The sequence below is a fragment of the Petaurus breviceps genome, unplaced genomic scaffold, assembly GCF_028583685.1.
Source record: "Petaurus breviceps papuanus isolate PSGF00001 unplaced genomic scaffold, PetGlider_PUasm1.0 90752, whole genome shotgun sequence".
In the NCBI taxonomy this organism is placed as follows: Eukaryota; Metazoa; Chordata; class Mammalia; order Diprotodontia; family Petauridae; genus Petaurus; species Petaurus breviceps.
Window position 1 is genome coordinate 15,274,945 of NW_027187336.1, and position 25,337 is coordinate 15,300,281.

General features: G+C 36.7%; 1 long non-coding RNA gene and 1 pseudogene across 2 annotated transcripts in view; one reads left to right on the top strand and one right to left on the bottom strand.

Moving 5' to 3' along the window:
• LOC138146078 (uncharacterized) overlaps window positions 1–25,337 on the bottom strand; it is an 82,338-nt gene that overhangs the window by 30,894 nt on the left and 26,107 nt on the right. For both annotated transcript variants that reach the window (XR_011164380.1, XR_011164381.1), the window contains one exon: window positions 10,664–10,784. This is a non-coding gene — a long non-coding RNA (uncharacterized lncRNA). The remainder of the gene's footprint in view (window positions 1–10,663; window positions 10,785–25,337) is intronic.
• On the top strand, window positions 21,838–24,267 carry LOC138146136 (chymotrypsinogen B2-like; annotated as a pseudogene).

Genomic DNA, 25,337 nt, shown 5'->3' on the forward strand with positions numbered 1-25,337 from the left:
CCCTGCAACAACAGCACTGTCCTTCACCAGTGGACAGTATTCACTCTCTGTCTGCAGGACAGTCTCAGGAGCTCTTAGCCAACAGCCAGGTTCCAGGACTTCTTCAACAAAAGGACTGTCTTTCACCAGTGGACAAATCTGGCAAAACAACATCAAAACAGACAGACAAAGTACCAGCACAACAGCCATGTCTCCTCAGTCCTTGGCAGCTCAGGGGGCAGGTCTCAAAAGTCCAGGGCAATTCAAAGTGGCCCCCAGCAATTCTCTCAGTCTCTCTCTCTGCCTCCACGAGGGTGCTGCTTCCAAAAAGTTCTTCTGCCTCTCTCTTGTGTCTCTGAAAAATCTACCTCACCAGCTCCTCCCAGTTCAGGACTCTCTTTTCACATCAACAAGTCCATCCCACAGGTGGGATTAACAAGCTCTGGGTTTTAACACAATCAATTTGAAAACCAAGCCAATACAGGGGGAACTTTATATTCCATTACTATCACAGTGGTCTTGTCAGATCTTCTTTCTGAAATATCACAAAACATCTTTTGTTTCTCCTATAGATACTCACCATTGTGCCCCATTCACATTACCTAAATTCCTCACTGTTAAAACTTATTCATAAACAGGTTTGTTGTATAACCTCAATTATCTATTGTATTTCTCTCGGATAATTCATACCTTTTCAAGTTCATCTTTTAATCAGAAGTAATATCCCACCAACTCTATGTAATTTCTGTGAAGCCAATTTTGCCTCTTCTTGCAAATGGATTCTGGCTTAGAAAATTTTTGTTTTTGCTGTTTAACTGTTTTCAGACATGTCCAAGTCTTCATGACCCCATTTGGAATTTTCTTGGCAAAGATACTGGAGTGGTTCACCATTTTCTTCTCCAACTCAGTTTACAGGTGAGGAAATTGAGGCAAACAGGTTTAAGTGACTTGCCCACAGTTAGTAAATGTCTGAGGCCAGATTTGTACTCAGGAAAAAGAGTATTCCTGACTCCAGACCCAGCACTCTATCCACTGTGCCACCTAGCTGTGGTTTAGAAAATATATGTGGACAATGTTCTCCTTTCTTCCTTTTCAATTTGGAGCCCTTTTTTTTATTATATTTGCAAGTGTCTGGGTAACTATATTTTTATCAGCTTTCATTAGATACCCTATCATTAGCCAGTGGCCTCTCACTGATACATTTTAAGCCATTGTCCAGAAATAAAAATCCTATTCTCAAACACCCTCTTTGTCAAATACTCACTTTTTAACATCCACCTTTCTCTTCTAAAGCCTCAACCTTCAACAAGCTTTTCATGAACAGTGTCATAAGAATTGTATTATATGCATCTTAGAGAAATATGCCATAGACCTGACCCATAAAAGTTTCAACAGAATTACTCAGGCAGAAAGTACTCAAACAGCACACAGGAACCATAGCTGTTTTGATCTCAGTAATAGTTTATGAAATCCATTGGAGATACAACAAAAGGCTGATCAAAGCAAGGACACCAATAATCTGGACCATATTTTTTGCCAGAGCCTGCAAAATCCTTTATTCCCCTTTTACATGTCTGGCTGGAAAATAAAAGCAGATGTCTGCTGCAGCCACCAAGAAAAGCCACAAATCAGAAAGATGTCAAACAAATACATTTTCTTTTTTGTGCACCAAAATTTACATTTGTGCCAACTGATCTCAAAGTCACTTAGGTGCCAGGTATTCCTGTTGACTGGCAACTTGCCAATCCAAATTCATATATAGCTGCATTATCTTTCATGTAACCAAGCTTAAGAGATGGTCCTTGGTAGTACAGCTGGGATTGCTGTATTTTGCTTTTTTCAGCAGTTCAAGATTCCCTTTCTGGGTCCACAAGGTGGAATAACCCAGGTTCTAGTACTTTCCCTCTAAAACTATTTCCCAGATACTCTGTATGTATCTTGTAATGTATTTAGTTATTTACATGTTGTCTCTCCCATTAGAAAGTGAGCTCCTCAAGGGCAAAAACAGGTTTTGTTTTGTGGTTTGTTTTTTTTTTTTGCCTTTTGGAGGGCAATTGGAGTTAAGTGACTTGCCCAAGGTCACACGGCTAGTTTTTGTGTTGTGTCTGAGGCTGCATTTGAACTCAGGTCCTCCTGACTCCAGGGCTGGTGCTCTATTCACTGTGCCACCTAGCTGCCATGAAAGAACAGTTTTTAACCTTTCTTTTGCTCCCCAACAACTTAGCACAGGGCCAAATAAGCATTTAATCAATGAGGGTTTTTTTTTTGTTTGGTTGGTTTTTGGTTTATTTATTTTTTTATTGAGTCACAGGGCTTAGGAAGAATGAAAACCATCCTCCTGTTATACCTGTAGGAGAGGAAGGTGAATTCTGCTTCATTAGAGGTGAATCTTGACCTCTGGTAAAGGGAGGGGGCAGCCTTTCCATTTATATTGTAGTAAAGATTGTATACTTAGCTATTCTGGTTTTGGTGTATGTATAATATTATATATCTTTCCATGTGACATCTTCATATTCATATTTTCTTTTTTTTTTTTAAAGCAATCGGGGTTAAGTAACTTGCTCAAGGTTACACGGCCAGTTATTTCTGGGTGTGGTGCTGAGTATCTGAGCTCGGATTTGATCCAGGTCATCCCAACACTGGAGCCGGTGGTCTTACTCGCTGAGCCACCTGGCCGCCCCATATTCATAATTTCTAATGGAGTATAATATTCCATTACATTCATGTGCCACAATTTAACTGCACTTCAATCAATAGGCATATACTTTGTTCCTCATTTTTTGTCTCCAACAAAAAAAAAAACAAAAAAGATGTTATGAATATTTTGATGTATCTGGCACCTTTCTTTCTGGATTTGACTTCTTTAAGAAATTTGTCTAGTAGCAATGTCTCTAGGGGCATGGATATTTTTTTTTCCTTTTAACATAATTACATTTTGCTTTTCCAAAGGATTGAAATAATTCAATGCTCCATCAAATGACTCCATCAATGTGTCTCTTCCTGTATCCCTAACAATACTTTTTTGTCATCTTCATGAATATTATTTGAAACCTCAGTTATTTTGATTTGCATTTCTTTTTAATGATGGAGAGCAATATTTCATATGGTTGACAATAGTTTACAATTCTTTTGGAAAGTTTGTTCATATGCTTTGACCATTTATCCACTACAGAATATCTCTTGATCTTCAATATTTATGTTATGTACAAATCTTGGATATCAACATTAATATATCTTACTTAATGAAGTTTTTCCCCCTGCTTTTTGTCTGAGCTACATTGGTTTTGTTTATGGAAAAGCTTTTCAATTTTATGTGACCAAAATTATTTTTGGGGGGGGGGGGATAATTAGTTGTTTTTTATTCTATATCAGAACGTCAAAGATCAAACAATCAAAAATAAACAAAATAAAACACCCCAAACCACAGACAATATATAACCTGTTGAATATATTTTATATCCTTTAGTTCCCTTTGGGAAATCTTTCTGTGCCTCAGTCTCCTCATTGTAAAATAGGTAGATTAGACTGGCTTATTTATTTTAAATGCAAAATTTTTTTAACTATTAGTCTGTGTCAAATGTACAAATCTTTGAGGACCTTACCAAATATATTTCTAAGAGTCAAAGCAAAAAAAGTATTTTTTTAAGTGGGGGAAGCAGATCTGAATTTGGCTAGACACATGGTGGTCATTACAAACTTGCTGACCTCCAAGCTCAGCTGAATGATTTTCCCCCATCATCTAAACTCCCTTTCAGTCCTAAACATTTGATCACAGTTAAACAGCTGGTGTATGCCTCTCACGTGTGTAGGCACCTAGAATAGCTACCCTTGGTTTAAGATATTTCATGAGTCCACATACATTCAAAATAATATCTTACAAGTCCCTATCAATTTATTACTTTTTCTCTAGTCAGCCAGAGAACAAAAAGCAAAGACATTCAATGATATAATAAGATTTTCAATAGAAAATCCTTGCTATAAACCTAGGACACACTCTTCCATGAATACATATGCCACCAGTGGGGAGAGTGAACATGAGGTGTCCATATGTGGGGAATATATATGGAGGGATAACTTACTTCTGATGCTTCATCCCTGACATATTCTGGTGATTTCACTTCTCCATTCTCACTGATTTTGTTCCTCCCTGGGCAAAGTATCTCTGTTAGGTGCATTGCTGACTACCTAGTCTCTACTAGCTTCATGGTAACTTCTATGCACATAATCTTCACTGGCTCATTGTCTTTCTGGTCTTAGCATATCTGTATATATCTTTGTTGAAGTCTGTTGGTCCCTATTGTTCTCCCATACACCATGTTCTGGTAGCTTCAGGACACATGATTTCACCATGCCTTATCTTCTGAGAAAATCTCTTCAGGGACATCCAATCCATCTCATCTTCAGTCTGCTAGAGTATAGTAGCTAAAATCTTCTTTTGAGGTTGGCCTCATAACTCTTTAGTCATAGTCACTACATTCAGCTAGCAAAAGCCAGGAGGAATACCCCAAGGCTAAGTTTGGATCTTTCCTTTTTGATCACTTTATCTGGATAGAGATGAAAGCCTTTCTTTGCAGATAACTAACTGGTCCTCTCTGGTTGAGCTTCATATAAATTTACCAAGAGGAGTCTAGGTCAGTGTTTTCCATCCATCTATCCCACATTCTAGTATTTATACAGGTATACATCTCTCAGCAACAAAACAGGATTGCTTTGATGATGCATTTTGGCTGTTAACAACAAAACAAAACAAAAAACTCAATCTCCATATCTGAAGGGTTGAATGGGAAGATTCTGACTTTTAACTTTAATATCAATACTTTCATGGAGATGAGAGAGACTACTTAATACTCATTTAAATCATCAATACATACAACTGATTAATTAACATGTCATTGGCATGATATTACATTTAAAGTCATCATATTATTGCTTGTCTTAGAATTGTATGGAATCTTCAGGCAAATGTTACAGCTATGTCCCAGTTAATACAAATAATAAGTCCCGTGAAATGGGTTCATATATTTGAATTTATGTTAATCATAATAATCAATGAGCTAGGTGATGGAGTAAAAGCAGGGACTTGCTTGAGGTCTCCCCCAAACCCCTCCAAATACCTATAAAAATGACAAAACAAATTCTAGAGCTGCAGAACCCCCCAAAAATGACAGACTGAAACAAATTTCCAGCCCAAGACAACCTGGAAAGTTGATAGGACAGATCTGTTGTACCAGTCTGAAAGAAGAGCACAGTCCAGTATGTGCTGCACAGGCACAAATGGACTGGAGCAGGCCTCAGGGCACTGCATCACTGGCAGCTGTGATGGTTTCCAGATTTATCAACCCACAAATGCCAAAGACAACTTAGAAGATCAGTAGCAAAGGTCTGTCAGATCTGGGTGAGAGAGGAGCTCAATCAGGACCCAGCCCCAGGGCAGTGGCTGCAGCAGCAACATAAGTGGCTGTTTGTGGAGCTCTCAGCCCTTAGACAGTAGGGGGAGGGATTCAGGGTCTGATCAGAGGTGAATGGCAGGAATCTCTTCACTGGTGCTGAAACAGGATTCTCTTGCTTTGCCTGTGCTTCAATCTGGGTCACAGTCTTGGGTGATAGTCCTGGGGCAAGGAAGAGCACTGGAGCTTGTGACAACAGTGGAGAGGGAATCTGCCTCACAATTCCAAGGCAGTAAAGAGTGCTTGTGGTCACTAACAGACCAGAGCACAGGCCAGGAGAAGAGTAAACACCTCTCCTTTGATCATACCACCTTGGAAAAGCTAAAAATTTACAGGTCCCTAAAAGTATCTGTGAAAACAGCTGAACAAAACCCCCAAAACTGGGGAAAGTACACCCTCCCATTCCCCTCACTGGAAGCAGAGTCTTACCTTGACAAAGGGCTAAAATGTCAACTAATTGGCTTGGAAAATGAGCAAACAGCAGGGATAAAAACAGACTATAGAATCTTACTTTGGTGACAAGAAAGATCAAAACATACAACCAGAAGAAGACAACAAAGTCAAAGCTCCTACATCCAAAGCCTCCAAGAAAAATAAGAATTGGTCGCAGGCCATGGAATAGCTCAAAAAGGATTTTGAAAATCAAGTAAGAGAAGTAGAGAAAATATTGAGATGAGAAAACAGAGTGATGCAAGAAAATCATGAAAAATGAATCAAGAGCTTGCTAAAGGAGACTCAAAAAAATTCTGAAGAAAATAACACCTTAAAAAATAGACTAACCCAAATGGCAAAAGAGGTCCAAAAAGCCAATGAGGAGAAAAATGCCTTATAAAACAGAATTGGCCATTAATGAAAATGGAGGTCCAAAAGCATACTGAAGAAAATAATTCCTTAAAAATTAAAATGGAGGGGCGGCTAAGTGGCCCAGTGAGTAAAGCGCTGGCCCTGGAGTCAGGAGGACCTGAGGTCAGTTTCAGCCTCAGACACTTAACACCCACACAAAAACACACCAAAAAAAACTAGCCATGTAACCTTGGGCAAATTACTTAACCCCCAATTGCCCTCCAAAAAAAAGGCAAAAAAACAAATTAGAATGGAGCAATAGAAGCTATTGACTTTATGACAAATCAAGAAATTATCAAACAAAAACAAAAGAATGGAAAAAAATAGAAGACAATGTGAAATATCTCATTGGAAAAAGAACTAACCTAGAAAAAAAGATCTAGGAGAGATGATTTAAAAATTATTGGACTACCTAAAAGCCATGATCAAAAAAAAAAAAGAGTTTAGACATCACCTTTCAAGAAATTATCAAGAAAAACTGCCCTGGGGTGGCTAGGTGGCACAGTGAATAGAGAACTGGCCTGGAGTCAGGAGAACCTGAGTTCAAATCCAGCCTCAGACACTTAACACTTACTAGCTAAGTGACCTTGGGCAAGTCACTTAACCCCAATTGCCTTCCCTGCCTTCCCCCCTCAAAAAAAAACCAAGAAGAAGAGAAGGGAAGGGAAGGGAAGGGAAGGGAAGGGAAGGGAAGGGAAGGGAAGGGAAGGGAAGGGAAGGGAAGGGAAGGGAAAATATGGAAATTCAGTGAAATAGAGGATTTTCAAGCATTCTTGATGAAAAGACTAAATAGAAATTTTTATTTTCAAATACAAGACTTAAGAGAAGAATGAAAAGGTAAACAGGAAAGAAAAATCATAGGGAATTATTAAAGTTGAACTGTTTACATTTCTGCTTGGAAAGATGATATTTGTAACTCATGAGACCTTTCTCAGTATTACAGTAGTTCAAGGGAATATAAGGCACAGGGTGAGTTAAATACAAAGGAATGATTTCTAAAAAATAAAATTAAGGGATGAGAGAGGAATGTACTGGAAGAAGGAGAAAGGAAAAGGCAGGATGGAATAAATTATCTCACATAAAACAGGCAAGAAAAATATTTTACAATGGAGGGGAAGAGGGGGAGAGATGAGAGGGAATGAGTGCACCTTACTCTCATCAGATTTGGTTTAAGGAGGGAATAACACACATACTCAACTGGATATGAAAATATGTTTTACCCTACAGGAAAGTAGGGGGGAAGGGGATAAGAGAAGTTGGGGGAGGGGAGAAATGATGGAAAGGACGGCAAATGTGAGGAGGGGGTAATCAGAAGCAAACACTTTTATGGAGGGACAGGATCAAAGGATAAAATAGAATAAATGGGATGTGGGATAGGATGGAGGGAAATATAGTTAGTCTTTCACAACATGACTATTATGGAATGTTTTGCATGACTACACATGTATAACCTATATCAAATTACTTGCCTTCTCAATGAGGGTGGGTGGGGAAGGAGAAAGGGAGAGAATGTGGAACTCAAAGTTTAAAAAAAAATGAATGTTAAAAAATTGCTTTTACATTCAACTGGGAAATAAGATATACAGGCAATGCGGTATAAAAATCTATCTTGCCCTACAGGAAAATAGAAGGGAAGGGGATAGGAGGTAGAATGAATAAATTAAAAATAAAGTCCCTAAACTCCAAGATATCTTGTGAAGTATAAACCTTCAAATATCATTTTCCTTTGGACAGAACACCCCCATGTAAGGATATAACTTCCTATATGGACAGGGCTGAATTTCCTACGCATGTGAATACAACTATCCTTCTATTTACTCAGGTTTGAAACTTTAATGTTTACACATCCCCATATATCTAATTAGTGGTCAAATCTTGTAATTTCTTTTGCCACCACACCTTCTATCTATGCGTTGTACGTGTCATGTAACACCTTCTTGTTGTCTTACACAATAGAAAGTAGGCTTCTTGAAAGCAAGATTGGTTTTTATTTTTCTTTGTATCCCATGTACTTAGCATAGTGCCTAGCAATACATTATTAGTAATAATGCACTTAGCATTTAAATTCTTGTTGACTATTTTTCAATTGTTGATTCAATATCTATATACCAATGAGGAATTACCCACATCAAGGATGTCACATAATTTTATTGAAGTATATAACACATCTGAAGAAAATCAACACATAGCGGTGGGTCATTTCAAATTATCAGTTCAAATTCAACTTATAATTTTTAGTTGATGAAACAGGACCATTCCTTTATTATTTACTTTTATTTTTAAGTTTTACTCCTTAATATAAATTTGTAGTACAAACTATTAGCCAGGCAGATAACAAATATAAAGCTAAGTATCTAGATGGTTACTGGTACTGAAAGAAAAACAATTGTTTACTTTAAAAAGCAAAAAAAAAAAAGCCTAATTTTTTTTAAAGCAATTGAGGTTAAGTAACTTGCTCAAGGCTACACAGCCAGTTATTTCTGGGTGTGGTGCTAAGTATCTAAGCCCGGATTTGATCCCCAGGTCATCCCGACACTGGAGCTGGTGCTCTTTACTTGATGAGCCACCTGGCTGCCCCAAAAGCCCTAAATTTTAAAACAATGTATATACAATTATTCTTAAGAGCTAGCCTTATTTGGTTAAATAACAGACATATAGAAATTTAATGTATGCAAAGTGGTATAATAAATTATCTCCTCTGATCTTCTGATTAACCCTGTGAGGTAGACAGATGTGACTGAAGGATGTGCAAAGCAGTTGCCAGGCTACATTTCCACAGAGGTATCTTTCCATGATAATAGCTATGGTATGATATGATCAACATTCATTAAATACCTACTTTGTGCCAGGCACTGTGTTAAGTGCTAGGGATCAGTCTTTGTCCTCAAGGAGCTTACAATCTAAGGGAGGAAGACAATATATAAAAAGAAAAGGGGTGGGAGTCCCAGAGGATACCCTGTGGGAGAGCATGATGATAGTGGTGAAGTCAGAAACATGCAGAATAGCTGGTGGGAAAGTGAAGAGATGACTGGGATTTTGAACCTTGTGTAAAGGGAGGATATGGAAGGAAATTTTGTTTTGTTTTGTTTTATTGCACCCCTCCCCCCAGCCAAGGGCACAGAACTGGAAACACTGCTATTATAAAGACTCCTAAGTTCAGACATATGGGCTATCTTCCTCAAGGGTCTAAGGAGAGATGATGTTTAAGACAGTAGTGGTTCAACTTGCTTGGCACCTACTACTTCCTGTCTCTCCCTCAAGCTCAAATGGCAAAAGAGGTCCAAAAAGCCAATGAGGAGAAGAATGACTTAAAAAGCAGAACTGGTCAAATGGAAAAGGAAGTCTTGTGGAAATGAATGTTGAAAACAAATATCAATAAAAAATTTTAAGGAAAGAAAGAAATGGAATCTTAAACTGAGGTCTGTTAGTCTTTGTAAAAATACATATTTTCATAATTGTATTTTAATAAAATTAGTTTTCTTTATAAAAAAAAGTAGAAAAGGTAATCCTTATCCTCTAACTTCCTCACTCAAGAGCCTCTTCTCCACCATGCATCACACTACAGCATGGCTACATGTGCCCATCTTAGACTTGTAACAGAAGTCAGCCCAACTCCACCTTCTCATAGTGCCAAAGGTAGAATATTATCCTGACTGGATATATCCTGACAATGGTCTGAGCTGTAACCAGAAAACTGCAGGAAAGAGGGACAGAACACAGATACATATAATAATGTAGCACTCTACTAAGCCTGAGGGAAAGAGACCAACATCCAGTTGTAACAAGTTCTTTCCCTCAGACATCACTTGGGGCAGACTGAGGCTGTGAAAAGTGAATTCCCTAGCATGAGCAGAGGCTGAGAAGGCTTTGAGAACCAGGCCCAATCAAAAGAGGAGTCAGAAAGTGAGCAAGAGAGAGATATAAGGAAGAGAGACTGAAATTGCTATCTCAGGAGAAAGAAAATTAAAAGACCCTGAGTATAAAACAGTAAGGAAGATATTATTAACAGAAGGAAACATGGCCTGTAGATCAACTAGAGAATAGAAGACATCTACAAATAAATAATATTTCAAGACAAAGGAAAATACTTGATGAGGCAGAGGACTTTATGATTCCTGAGAGAGCGTGCAACCACAGCAGGATAATCCTGAATAGCTTAAAAGAGAAATAAGAATTGCGAAAGTGAAATTTATGACCTGTGCAAAAGAAATAATTCGTGGAATGGAAAAACTTGAATCCACAGTGACAAGATGCACCAAAGGAATGAAAGAGTAAGTAACTAATCAGTAAGGTAAATACATGGCAATGTTGTTATTGTTATTCGTCCTTAGTTCTCAAAGAGGATCATGACATTAGGAAGATGATGTTATGACTTGCAAGTAAATTGGATTTACCTGAGAGAGGGCTATGCAAAGTCACGAGCCTTACTTTCTCCTCTGGAGCCATTTGGGTCCAGTGGCAAGACATAGATCAAGATGACTGGAGATGGCCCCACATACTGAAGTTAAGGACAATCTGGAAGAAGAGAAGAACAAAAAAAAACCAATAACATTAAGAGAAAATATGATCTCCATTCAAGCAAAATATATTGATCTCAAGTATAGATTGCATTGTGATAGTTTAATGACCATAAGTCTTCCAGAAGACAAAATGCAAAAACCTAGATATTATAATGTAAGAAATAGTACAAAAAAACTGCCCAGAATTTTAAAACTCCAAAAAACAAAGAGCCATTAAAAAGAATTTACAGATTATCTCCAGAAAACAAAGTAACAAAAAGAAAAAGGAAAAACCTATGCTATAATTTGGAGACAACTACATTAGTGCATAAGTTTAAAAATTCAGATAACAAACAACAAATTATTTAAATGACCAGGAGAAACACCTTCAAATATAAAGGAAAGGAAATTTGAATAAATCTGTACCTACAAGAAATTTCCAGAGGAAATGGAACAAGAGCTCTAGGTGTAGCCCAAGATAATAAAGCCTAGCCATCAATGAAAAAAAGATGGATGTTCAATAAAAAAGGGGGTGGATGGGAGGCTATTCAAAGCATTCCTAGAAAAAAAATCAGACTTGAACAAATTATTTACTTTTCAAACACCCAAGACAATAGATATATAAGAAAGACAAACAATACCAACTAAGGACAAGAACAAAATTACAATAGTGATAACATTAAGAGATTTCTTTCTAAAAGTATGAAAAGAGATAAGGGTGAAAGCAGAAAGTAAATAAAAATGATGGTGAAGCAGTAGACCTGAAACTTCATGGACTAAACCTCACAACATCCCAACTACAGGTGAATCAATACTTTTGTACAACAAAATTGCAGAATGGGAGAGTGCAAAAGAAAGGGAGGAAAAAAGAAAGAGGGGCACAACCCAAATATTTCCAAGTACTGTCCAAACCAGGTTAAAATATAATCAAGAAGGGGCAGCCAGGTGGCTCAGTGAGTAAGAGCACCGGCTCCAGTGTCGGGATGACCTGGATCAAATCCAGGCTCAGATTCTCAGCACCACACCCAGAAATAACTGGCCGTGTAACCTTGAGCAAGTTACTTAACCCCTATTGCTTTAAAAAAAATTTTTATATATATATATATATATATATATATATATATATATATAAAATCAAGAAATATTTAACAAAATAAATAAAATATAATAAAACATAATGTTAACATGTGATTTTCTAAGTCAATATAAAACCTACAGGAATCTTTATATGTGGTTTAGTGTCCCCCTTCCCTCTCTATTTTAATTTGACAAGACTGATGAAGGGAAAATAGTTCCAGTAGTCTCCTAGGAAGAAAAAAAATTATAGGAGAATAGGAAAGAATGTAAAGGGAGAGATTGAAATAGGGGGGGAGAAGAAGGGAATCTTGTTTCAGTAGCAGAAGAAGGTACAACTGATGAATGCTTACATGTAGGGAAAAAAATTCTATAAGCGATGATTAGGACCTTATAAATGGGATCAGGAGGGATTTGGTGTTTAGAGAAACCACTCATCCTCCCCAGGAAAGCTCCTGTGGGCAACTGACATCCAGAAGAGTGGGACAGCATGGACCCAGGAAGGAGATTTCATGGAAAATGGAAGTGGGGGTGAAATTACCATGGCAAAGGCAAAGGTTAATAATTAACATCATAATCAGAAGTATAGGAAAATTCCTACAATGTGGTAATATCTTTTCTATCATCTGCAGGAACCCATATTTCAAAAAATTAGGCACAGTAGAAAATGGGAGAGGGGCATGACCTACTAGGCAATAATGTATCTTAGAAGCTTTAATTCCAAGAGGAATACAGAATCTAAAGATGGACTAAACAAGTAGAAGGGCCATGAGTCAAATAATAAAAGTCTAGGACAGACAGAATTGGAAGATAAATAACTAAAAGAGCAAAGAAATTATTTTTATAACAAATGTAGAAAATGAAAAAAATTAAAAGTAATGAACAAAACAAGTTGAAATAGAGGAGGAGGATTTTACCTGACTAGTTAACTAGGAAAAAAAAAAGAATTAAAACTAGGTAAGAAAGAAAAAGGAACTAATAAGTAAAACTCAAAAAATTATGGAAAAGTATCATGGAGAGGAGGAAAAACTTGATGGTGAGGGTAAGAGGGCTGGTATGAATAGAATTGCCTTAAAGCCAACTAAGCTAAAATTCCCAAAGAGAAAAAATACCAAGATTACAGAGAAAGTAAGGAAAAATCCAAATGGGGAGGGGGAACAATATTAGAGACAAACACAGGAAAATATGTCTAACTTATAATTTTAAATTGTAATGGGAATGCAAATTTGGAAGATCTTCCCTGCCCCTAGGCTAAAGTGCACCTGAAGCCTGGGGTGGGAGGCTTGTTTTTCAGTAGATACTTCTTGATTGGCCAGTGAGTCAATAAGGTTGTTACATTCTCTGAGCCAGGAGAAGGCTGTGTAAGCCCTGATGTGCAGCTTTGTTTTGGGACTCACTTTGAGAAGTGTTCTGTGATTTGATCTGAATTATGGGAAGCCGTTGTTGAGAGTCCCCCGGCTTTGAAAAACCCAGATGTGGAAACCCAGATGTTGACTGGGTATGGATGTAATGGTTGGACAGTTTGGAAATCTGTCTACTTGATCTGTTTCTGTCCTGATAATTCTGCCTGTATGCTTTGAGGTTCCGGGTGCTGACCTTTTTCCCCTGAACAAGGTAAACGATATATGTCTGACTGATTAAAGTAAGCTTGTTAACCCATTTTGAGTTGCTTTCCTTTATCAAAGCAGATCCAAGAACCTGTGGTGGTGGCAAACCCTGAGGGCGCTTGGGGTGCTTGCTGCTACAAAAATGTGAATATATTTTTAAAAATCTAACAAAATGAATGGATTTATTGGGTAAGAAAACAAAAACACCACAATCTGTTGTTTACGAAAATCACACAATAAAAATATAGCCATAAACAGAGTTGCAATCATGCTATAAAAACAAAACCAAGAATTCTCAACATTAAAAAAAATGGATAAACAATGAAGTTACATTAGATTGGAAGGAATCATAGACCAAAAAATAAAATAAAACAAAACTAATATCAATGTTAAACTTATATGCTCCAAATGTCCTAGCACCTAAATTAATAAAGGAAAGATTAACTAAACAACCAAAAGACATAGATAGTGGCAAAAGATTTCAATGTCCTTCTCAGTTTTGGATAAGTCTAACAGAAAGATAAACAAAAGGAAAATTATAAAACTGAACAAATTACTGGAGAAACTAGAGCCAAAAGACTTATGGCATCTTCTGAATGGAAATACTAAGGAATATACATGACAAAAATTTACAATATATTATAGTCCAAAGATATTCCAAATACATGTAAAAAGGCAGTAAACAAACAATTTTTTGACTGTGTTTTGACAAAAGCATCATTTACAGACTGAAACACAATTTTAAAAACAGTTCAGAGAGCACAAACAAATGATAGAGATCTAACTGGAAACATAATAATGAAATTCTAAATAATGTGTAGGTCAAAGAACAATCATAGAAACAATTAATGATTATGTGAAAGAAAATATAATGATGAAAAAGACTGCTGCAGTGTTTGATACACAACTAAAACAGCCCTCAGGGGAAAATTGTATCCCAACAAATATACATTAACAAAATAGAAAAGCAGAGTACTGATAAATTTAACATGCATTTCTAAAAATTGAATGTCAATAAACAAACCTAAAATGAACACAAAAGATGAGATTTAAGAAGTTTGAGGAGAAATACCTAAATAGGAAACAATCAAAAACAATCTCTGAGAATGATAAATAAAACTGAAAGCTCATTTTTGAAAAGACAAAAAAATTAACTTTAGCCAATTTAATTAAAAAGAAGCAGAAAAACCAAGCCAACAAGATAGCATATGAGCAAAGCAAAATCACAAAAAATAAAAAAATAAAAATTATCATAGTCTACTACACACAGTGAAATGCTTCCAAAAGTGAGAACATATACAGAAGTATTTAAAAAAATATAAAAACCACAAACTAACAGAAGATTAAATACAGATATTAAATAATTAAATTTCAAAAGATGAAATAGAACTAACTGTCAAGGCATTATCATAGGAATTTCTTGGTCCTGATGGATTCACAGGATAATCCTATCTTAAAGAATAATTAATACCAATGTAAACAAATTAATCTGAAAAACTGAGAAAGAAAATACCTTATCAGATTTTTTATGAGACAAATATAGTCCCAATTTCTAAATCAGAAAAAGGCAAAACATGGAATGAGAACTATAAATTAATATCAGTTACATGTAAAATTTGACAAAAAAAAAATAAATGGAGGCATTTCTCCATGCAAAATATCATTTTGCTTACAGGGGCATTCAATCTGATAATAAAGGGTGGGTTGAATGGCCCTGTCTCTGGCAAAAAGACCACAAACTGAAGATGCAACTCATTTATATAAGCATAAAACAAAGTACAGAAGAAAAATAATTTAATTCACTAGCATCACAGGGATGAAGGATCATTATTGGTTATATCAAAGAAAGCAGATGCAGCCCCATGGACCACCTCATTCTATCTCTAAGGAATACTTTCAGGAATATATGGGTCCTGGCTGCATCCTGAGATTACTGATAGGGACTTAGGTACATAGAATCACTGACATGTGGGAAATTAGATAAGACTATCTTAACTATTAAAGATGAGAGAAAATCAGTTAATAACTTCTCAAGGTTACCACACAAACTTGCAGGAAATACTAAGATAATGTTTTATGAGAGTACTGAAAACTGAGTTTTTCTTTAACTGACAGCAATTGAGGGAAAGCCTTGATATCTTACTTCAGAGAGAGTGCTGAACTTTAGCAATCATAAGCTTCTTCACCCAGATTCAGAGAAGAGGGATATAGTTACAGAATAAAATCACTTATAAGACAAAATCAAATGTAAAATACAACATCAAGAATTAATTCTTTCATATCATTAATGGCAATAAATTCCAAAATATAAATAAAATTTTATCAAATCCTACATAAATTTATCCAATGAATTATCCATCAAGGCCAAATTTGAGCTATATTAGGGATGTAAAGATGGTTAGCATTAGGAAAACAATCAACACAATAAACCATATTCAAAACAAAACTTTCCAAACCCACATGATTGTTTTAATGGAAGTGAGAAAGGCCTTTGATAAAGTACAACATTTATTAATGCTAAAAGTCTTATAAAGTATAGACATAGAGGGATCCATTTTTTACAATCATAAAAAGTATCTATATAAAATCCAAAAAAGACATCACATGCAATGAGGATACAGTAGAATATTTCCCAATAACTACAAGAATAAAAAAAGATATAGCATTTTATCCCCAATAGCATTTTATATAGCTCTGGAAATATTAGCAATAGCAATAAGAAAAGAGAAAGAAATTAAAGGCAAAAAGATAGGTAAAGAAGAGATAAAACTATCCCTATTTGCTCATGATAATTTACTTAGAAAATATTAGGGAATTAACAAAGATGACAATTGAGACAATTAATAGCTTCAGTGAAGTTGCAGCCTACAAAATAAGCCCTCAACATTCAACAGAATTTCTATACAATAATAACAAAATCGAAGAGGTAACTATAGGAAGCAAAATTACATTTCAAATAATTTAAAAATACATAAAACTTTTGGGGATCAAACTAGTAAAGCATATAAAGTACTTGTATGAATTCAATCACAAAGTGGTTCTTAAAAAAATAGAGAACATTTTAAATAGCTGAAGGAATATTCAGTACTCATGGTTGTCCCATGCCAACATAAGAAAAATGACAATATTACCAAATTTAATTCATAATATTATTTACTAAGCTCAATAAAATAACAAAATCCATTTGGAAACACTTCAAGAGATCATTATATAAAGGGAAATTTTTTTTTAAAGGATGGGATGAAGGAAAAATGGCACTTCCAGATCTCAAAATTGTCTGTGATATGTAATGACTTTCTGGCATGGGAATTGATACTAGAAGAAATTGTGGTTGTAAAAAGAAAAGATATCAATATTTTTTTTTCAATTGAAAGATTGAAAAGAAGAAAATGTAAGATAATCCATACAAAAAACAACTGGCCTGGAAAAGAGGGCAAAGAAAGATAACTTAAAAACCACTGGAGTCTGAAAGTCATGGTTTGTTTTGGTTTGGTTTTTTAAGCCTGAAAAAAGAAAAGAGTATCATTAAGCCAACTTTTTTTAATAAAAGAGAAGAAAAGTTGGGGCAGCCAGGTGGCTCAGCGAGTAAGAGTACCGGCTCCAGTGTCAGGATGGCCTGGGGATCATATCTGGGCTCAGATACTCAGCACCACACCCAGAAATAACTGGCTTAGTTAGAGCAAGTTACTTAACCCTGATTGCTTAAAAAAAAAGATAGAGAGAAGAAAAGAAAGGAAAGAAACACCAATAAATAGGGCAGCCTTGAAAATTATATATAAGCTTATTGTATACTTAAAAAGAAAAACAAGGTGATCAGATTGGCCCAGGATTTAATAATGGTCTATAGTTTTTTGTACAATTCTTTTTCATGTATATATATATATATGAATATTTATATGGAAATACTAATTTTATTTAATGTTGAAGTTAATAAAAATATGTGTGTACTTGAATACCATATTTGGAGAAATCATAAATCAAAACTGCACAGATCTATTAGAACTAGGGGGCAAATTTAAGATAGTAAGAGTTTATCACTCACTTCATGAAAGGAACCTCAAAAGGAAAAATCTTGAAATACAGAGCTCCCCCAAAATACCATAAGTAAACAAAAAGAAAAACTTCAAGTACCCAGAAAGTATACGCAAGATCACACAAGGCCTAAAAGCTTCATCTAAATAGTAAAGTATATTTTGAAATGTGATATTTAAGAGGCAAAATATGAAGGCTTACAACCAAGAATATGTTATTATGCAAAACTGATATACTACTATACTCAGGGGAAAATGGATTTTTAATTAAATAGGTGATTTGTAAGCATTTATGATGAAAAGAACAGAACTAAATAGGAACTTAAATACAGACCAATAGTTAAGAGAAACCTAAAGAGTTTATATGAGCAATTAGAAAGCACGTATAATAATGTAGTGCTAAGATTCTAATAGAGTCCCAAGAATTCTTTTTTTTTTAATTAAATTGTTTCTTTATCTGGAGGCAGACTTAAGTGAATTGCCCAGGATTTCCCAGCTAGTAAGTGTCTGAGATCTACACTTGAACTCAGGTCTTCCAGACTCCAGGGCTGGTGTTCTATCCACTATGCCACCTCACTGCCCCAAATATTAAGGATTCTTAACATTTTCTTGTTTCACACACCCCTTTTGAAACCAAAGGACAAAATCATTGAAGGAATTGCTACAAACAAACCAAAGTTACTGATCCTGAAGAAGGAATTAAAAGAAAAAGAAAGAAAGAAAATCAAAGAAATAGAAGCTAAGGGAGGGAGAGAACAATTAAGAGTATTACTGAACAAACTGTGGCATGTTAATATAAGAGAATGTTATTGCATCGTAAGAAATGACAAAAAATACAGGTTCTAAATTGATAGTGAGGTGAGCAAAACCAGGAGAACAATCTATATATACAAGGATAACAACAATGTATTGCTTTCCTGGATTTTGTGACCTTCTATAAAAGTAATGGAATATAAAGATCCCCCTGTATTGGCTTGGTTTTTGGTGTTAAAACCCAGAGCTTATTAATCCCCCTTGTGGGATGGACTTGTTGACGTGAAAAGAGAGAGCTGAACTGGGAGGAGCTGGTGACATAGATTTGGAGAGACACAAGAGAGAGGCAGAAGAACTTTTTGGAAGCAGCACCTTTGGAGGCAGAGAGAGACTGAGAGGATTGCTGAGGGCCATTTTGAATTGCCCAGGACTTTGAGAGCTGCCACCCAGAGCTGCCGAGGACTGAGGAGACATGGCTGTTTTGCTGGTACTTTGTCTGTTTTGATGTTGTTTTGCCAGATTTATCCACTGGTGAAGGACAGTGCTGTTGTTGTAGAAGTCTTGGAACCTTGCTGTTGGTTCTGAAGCCCTGAAGAAGGATTTTCTTGTTGTATGCTTACAGAAATCCTGGAAGAGGGTTTTGCTAATGTTTTCAGGGGTCCTAGGACTGTTCTGCATACAGAGGATGAATTAATGAAGAGACTGGCAATGTATCTTGTGGCCTTGCTAAGTTTTGTCTCTCCAGGAACAAAGATGACCTCCATTTGGGTATTAAGTGCTGTGCTTAAACTTGTTGTAACTCTGGGGTAGATTCAATTGTGATACAAGGGTGGGGAACTTATCACCTTTCTGTGCTCTGTGATTGAACAAATGAATGTACTTTACTTATGATTGGAAACTAATCTCCATTTGAGAAGAGGGGCTTTGTGATGGACTAAATGTAGGTACAGCCTAGGGGTGGAGTAGTATTTAGAACAGGGACTTTGTAATTGATTGAATTAATGTAAGGTCCTGGGGTGGGGTAGTACTTGGAGATTATTCAATCACACTTAGTAAATGCTGTATTTTGAATGATGTCATATTTTGATTCTGTCTATTCTTAATTTGTCACTGAATAAAATGGAGAGCACCTATGCTGGTATTTTGAACCTTGGGAAGTTGCCTTTGCTTGGCATTACATTACACCTTCACACACTTACATTCCCAAAGATGAAATAGACTGACACTCATTTCCTCTGAGTATTTTCTACCCTGGCTGCATGACTTCATCATTCCCTCATGCTGAGTAACTTCTTATGCATGTCCCCATTTTTAGCTTCTAATGTTTGTGTTGTTTTCTCCCCCCATTAGATTATGAGCTCCTTAAGGGTAGTTAGTGCCTGACATAAAGTAGGAAGAAGGAAAAACAACTCTGAAAGATCTAGGAGTACTTCTCAATGCAATGTCCAGCTTGTTCTGTGAAGCATGTTAACCACCTCCTGAACAGAAGTAATAAACCCAAGGTGTAGAAAGAGACACGTTTTGGACATGACCACTATCTAGAGTCCTTTTGTTCAGCTATATGTATTTGTTACAAGATTTCTTTCTTTCTGTAGGTTTTTATTGAGGGGGTAGGCTAAGGCAGATGAGCAAGAGTGTTACCACAAAGAAGAGGACGATTGAAACAGTTTTTACACTCCACGCAGGAAGGAACATAAGGAAATTCAGAAGAAAGCACAAACAGTGCAGTTTTTAAAGTAATGTGTAGACTTTTCACATATATTTGTTAATAAGAAAGTGGGATTAAATGGAGTTTGACAGAGTAATAAACGATTCTTTTTTGTACTCTGCAAGATATATAGATTACTAGGTCAATAGATAGAGGGATCAATAAATCTTTCTATAAAAAGGAGAGAACTAGCTAGAGGAGTCCCAAATCCTAGCTTTAAAAGTCCTGCAATGTGTACTTAGAGGAAGTAGTTTGGATAGAATGGAGGTGCAGAGCCAAGGTCAAACATAACAAAGCTTAATGTATTGGGAGAGGAAAACAGCCTGGTTATCTGAATATGCAGTCTGGCTGATCTACACTTCCCACCCCCCATTCACTGATAGACTAAATAACAAAACATGACTGAATGACAGGGCACTGGGAGAGTTGGGAGGTGGAATTTGCTTTAGATTGAATAACAAAACCTGACTAGAGGACCTCAATCCTATTAGGCTGACTTCTCAAACCCCTGCTGCTTGGAGCACTGTTTAACTTCACTGGTCTCCCCCTCCCAGACAATGTTGCACCCAAACTTCAATGAGTAGGGACTTTTCCAGACCAACTTTACTAAAGAAAAAAACTATGTCCCAATGGTCCATTCAAATGCTACTGATTGGCTAGGTACTCTAAGCAGGCATGAAAAAGCTCTATCAGACAGATGTGTAGCTTAAGAACTTGAAACTTCCCACAGCAAACCATCTTCCTTAGTGATCTAATACATTTCTTTTCTTTTCAGTTTGGCTGATCACTTTTATTTGACCTCCTTGTCATAAGGACCTCCTTATAGGTGAGATTCTTCCTGGGCACTCAAGGAAACCAGGCTGAGAAAATTCCCTAACATGAGTGCTCCAGAAAACTGCTTCATTGTCTAATGTTTAAGTTTGAAATTCCTGGGTATGTTTAACAGTAGTTATTACTGTTACTTGTTTATATTTCTGTCCAAGTGTGCTGAAGATAGCCTTTTGAATTTAGCATTTCTTTTACTGTGTAGTAGATAGCTGTCCCATAGCTGCAGGGGTGTCCTGAATTCAATTTGTACTGGCTTCATAGAGCCTACTGTTAAATTTTTCAGTATAAGCATTTAGATCCCAGAATTTAATGAAAGTTTGAAAAAAGAAGCAGGATTTGATTTGTTGTTTTGTCTGTCTAGACTGGAGAAAGTGGTGGAGAAAACGTTTATGATACAGATTATACTTAAAAGTATATCATGGTTTTTTTTTTTTCTGAGCCAATTTTTAAACTATTTACCAGTCTAAAACCGAATAGTTGCTTTATATTTCACATTCAGTACCTTTCTATTGCCACCCCCTCCTGTTGGGAGGTCTGAGATATGACCTAGATACAAATTTTAAGTAATTTTTCCCAAGATACTCAGTTGGGATATAATGAGCCAAAGAATGAGAGAAAAGGAGCCTCACTTTTTTTTTTTTAAGATGGTCATGTTGCTATAGGATTGAACCCATTCTAGGCAAGAAATATGAGTACAAGTCTGAGAGAGACAGTGTAGAGAGAGAAGGTACAACTCTCTATTGGGCCTAGCTATTATAATTATTATATTATAAATAGGCACTGAAGATGTCTGAGCAATATATTGACATGGTGACACCTGTACATTTGGAAAACTATTGTAGCTGTTGTGTGAATAGATTGGGGGAAAGAGTGTCAGAGACTGGAATCTTTGAGGCCAATTAAAGGGTCTTAATAATTAATTAATAAATAATTAATAAAACTTGAGGAAAGAGGTGATGAGGTCCTGAACTAGGGATGGCATGGGTGTGTCAAAAAGGGATCATTTGGGAGATTTGGGAGAGATTTTATAGAAGTAGAACCAATAAAACTTGGCAACTGTTTGGATACATGGTAATGAGGGTGACAGGTAAGAGTCAAGGATGATGAGATTATGAATCTGAATGAGTGGCAGCATGTTTCTGTCTGGACAGGAAGAGGTAAATTTGGTTGAGTGGGTTTAAGAGAGAAGATAATAGTGTAATTGGGGCATTCTGTATTTGAAAAACCTGTGGGACCATACAGAAGACCTACTAGCATTGGCAGAATGATTGGATTTCAGAAGAGATTAGAGCTGAATCTGTAAATTTATGTGTTATTTGTTTAAGGAAGATATTTGAGTCCATGGGAGAAGATGAAGTCACTGAAGCATAAGTGTTAGAAATAGAAAAGTACCTAACTGTGAACCCAGAGCAGGGTGAGTTAAGAGGAAAGTGTGGAATTTGGGTTGTACATTCCTTCCATCTCTCCTCACACTTCCAGTGGGTTATACCCTTTCTACTACCTAAGGACAGTGAGAAGGGAAAATAAAAGGGGAAGTCTGAATAATTGAAATGATCAGTTGATTAGGGATTTGCCCTAGATGGATGACTCTTATGGTTAGCAATAATCCTAAATTGCTCAATTTTCTAAGTAGTTAAGATTTCATTGAGCCATGGAATGTTAGAAGTGGAAGGGACCTTGGAGATCCATCTAGTTCAACACCCTCAAAATATTTATTAAAATCTCACAAAGCACTCGGTAATAATCAAGCAGAAGGCAGACTCCCTTGGAAACTTTAACCTAATAAAATAAGGCATGACACATTTAAGTTTTCCTGTTTGTGCTTCTGAGGGGAGATTTTTTTTTAAAAGCTATATAAAGGGCAGGGGAGGGTATGTGATGACTAGATGTTCTTATTATTTTTTGCTTTTTGGAGGGGGAATGCAGGGCAATTGGGATTAAGTGACTTGCCCAAGGTCACAGAGCTAGTGAGTGTGTCAAGTGTCTGAGGCCACATTTGAACTCAGATCCTCCTGACTCCAGGGACGTTGCTCTATTCACTGTGCCACCGCCACCTAGCCTCAATTTTCGTTATTCTTTAGGGAAAATGTTCATACCCTCTCATTCTACTATCCAAAATAGACTTCCTGAAAGAGATGAAGTTTGAGTTGTGATGGAAGAGAAATTTGTCATCCTGGGGAACCAGATGTAGGGAATGGGGAGAACAATAAAACAGGTGAATGAATGATGGAATGGAATGAACCAATATATATATACACATGTAAGACCTTACTACTTGGTGGGCACCTTGCTGAGCTTTAGGGATATAAATATAAAAAGAGAATCTCTGCTCTCAAGAAGCTTACATTCAAAAATGTGAATGTTGGGAAGACCACATACAAAGAAAAATCATTGAGTTCTTCACCACCCTGACAGGAAATCTTTCACTGGGATTTGGCTTGGCCTTGTGAAGGTTCACCTTTTTCCTGGTGACTTAAATGAAGTCTTGGAAGCCATGTTTATCAAATTTTCAGATGTCACAAAACTACTAGGGAAAGCTAATATTTTGGATGACAGGATCCAAAAAATATATAGGTTATAAAATTGTACTAAGTCTAATAAGATGAAATGGGTAAATAGAAAATACATATTTTTAAAAAAGTCTTGGTGGGGAATCCCAACCCAGGTGTCTCCAGCAGCAGCTAAGACTTCAGCAGGCCCCAGAGTGGGATATGGTTGGAGCCCACACAGCTAAACATCTTCATTTTCTCCATTCCCTTAGGCTGTGGCGTTCCTGCCATCTAGCTAGCCCTATCTGTTCTGACCAGGATTGTCAATGGTGAAGATGCAGTTCTCAGTTCTTGGCCTTGGCAAGTCTCTCTGCAGAGAGGAGGTTCCCACTTCTTCAGGGGTTCCCTCATCAATGAGAAGTGGGTGGTCACAGCTGGTCACTGCAGGGTTAGGACAATTGACAAAATGGTTGCTGGAGAATTTAACCTGAACTCTGATGAGGGTGATGGCCAAGTTCTGCAGATAGCCAAGGTCTTCAAGAATAAAAGTTTAAACTTGTTCACTATTAGCAATGAAATCACCCTGTTGAAGCAGGCTACAGTTGCATTAATCTAGGAGACTGTGTCCCCTGTCTACCTGCCCAATGCCAGTGAAGATTTCCCTTCAGGAACCACCTGTGTTTCAACTGGCTGGGGCAAGACCAAGTATAGCACCTTCTAAGTCCCAGATAAGCTCCAGCAGGCAGCTCTGCCTCTGCTGTCCAACACCAAATGCAAGCAGTTCTGTGGGAACAAGATCAAAGACACCATGATCTGTGCTGGGGCCAGTGGTGTTTCTTGCTGCATGGGTGATTCTGGGGGACCCCTAGTTTGCCTGAATAATGGTGCCTGGGCCGTAGTTGTTATTGTCTCCTGGGGAAATAGTGTCTGTTCCACCACTACCCCTGCTGTGTACTCCCGAGTCACTGAACTCCTGCCCTAGATCGAGGAACCCCTGGCCAACAACTGAGCTGCTCATGGGCTAAAGAAAATATGCATCTTCTTGTAACTCTTGCCTTCCCCCACCTCTAATAAATGTATCTGTGCAGGATCAAAAAAAAAGTCTTACACTGGGTTCATAAATCAACTTCATATATATACGATCAGAAAGACATGAGTAGATCATTTGGGGATTAAAATTAGATGACCTCTGAGGCTCCTTCCAGTTCTAGATCTATGGTCCTATGGTCATCTAATATATAGACCAAATGAGCACATCTATTTCAATGTATACATGAAATAATAGTAGAGCTTAATTTTTGTTTTTTAAGATAAAAATGTAACCTTACCCCTAAAGCCCTCTCTTCTCATTAGTAGAGATCAATGCCCTGTGTCTGCATGAGGCACAGAGTTAACAGAATAAGGAGAGAAGAGAGATCCAAACTTGAGAAAAGAGGTCTGCGTTCATTAGTCTCTTTGAGGTCTTGTGGCTTCCAGGATCAAGAGAGAAGGTGTATAATGCTAACCTTTCTTCAGACCCATAGGATGCTAAAAGGAGATTAATGTATTTCTAAGGCTAGAAAGATAGGTTAGGGCTAAACTGTAAAGGGTGTTAAAAGTCAAGTAGTTGTCAATAAAAGGCAATATTTATACCAATTTTAAAAAAATTATTAAAATATGTTTACATTTTATCCCAGAGGTAAGAGGGAGACAATTAAGTTTAATGAGTGGAAAGTGACTTGGTCATACCTGAATTTAGGAAAATACACTGTGGTAGCTGTATAAATAAATACAAAATATACAATGTAAATAGGCTATAAATAAATATACAATGTATATGCAGTAAAATTGTTATGGGTATATCAGTAACCACTGATAGGAAAAAGAAAGGCCTCTTATAGGAGGGAGAATGAAAACACAAACCTTGAACAAACAGATCCAGAGATTCTAAAAGATGAGGTTGAAAGGGAGAGCAATTCAGACGGAGAAGGGAGATGGAGTAAAAGGTATTCAGTAAGTAAGATGGTTTGACTGTAAAACAAAGAATGTGAAAGTGAATAGTATGAAATCAGTCTAGAAAGAGGGTAAAATCAGATTGGT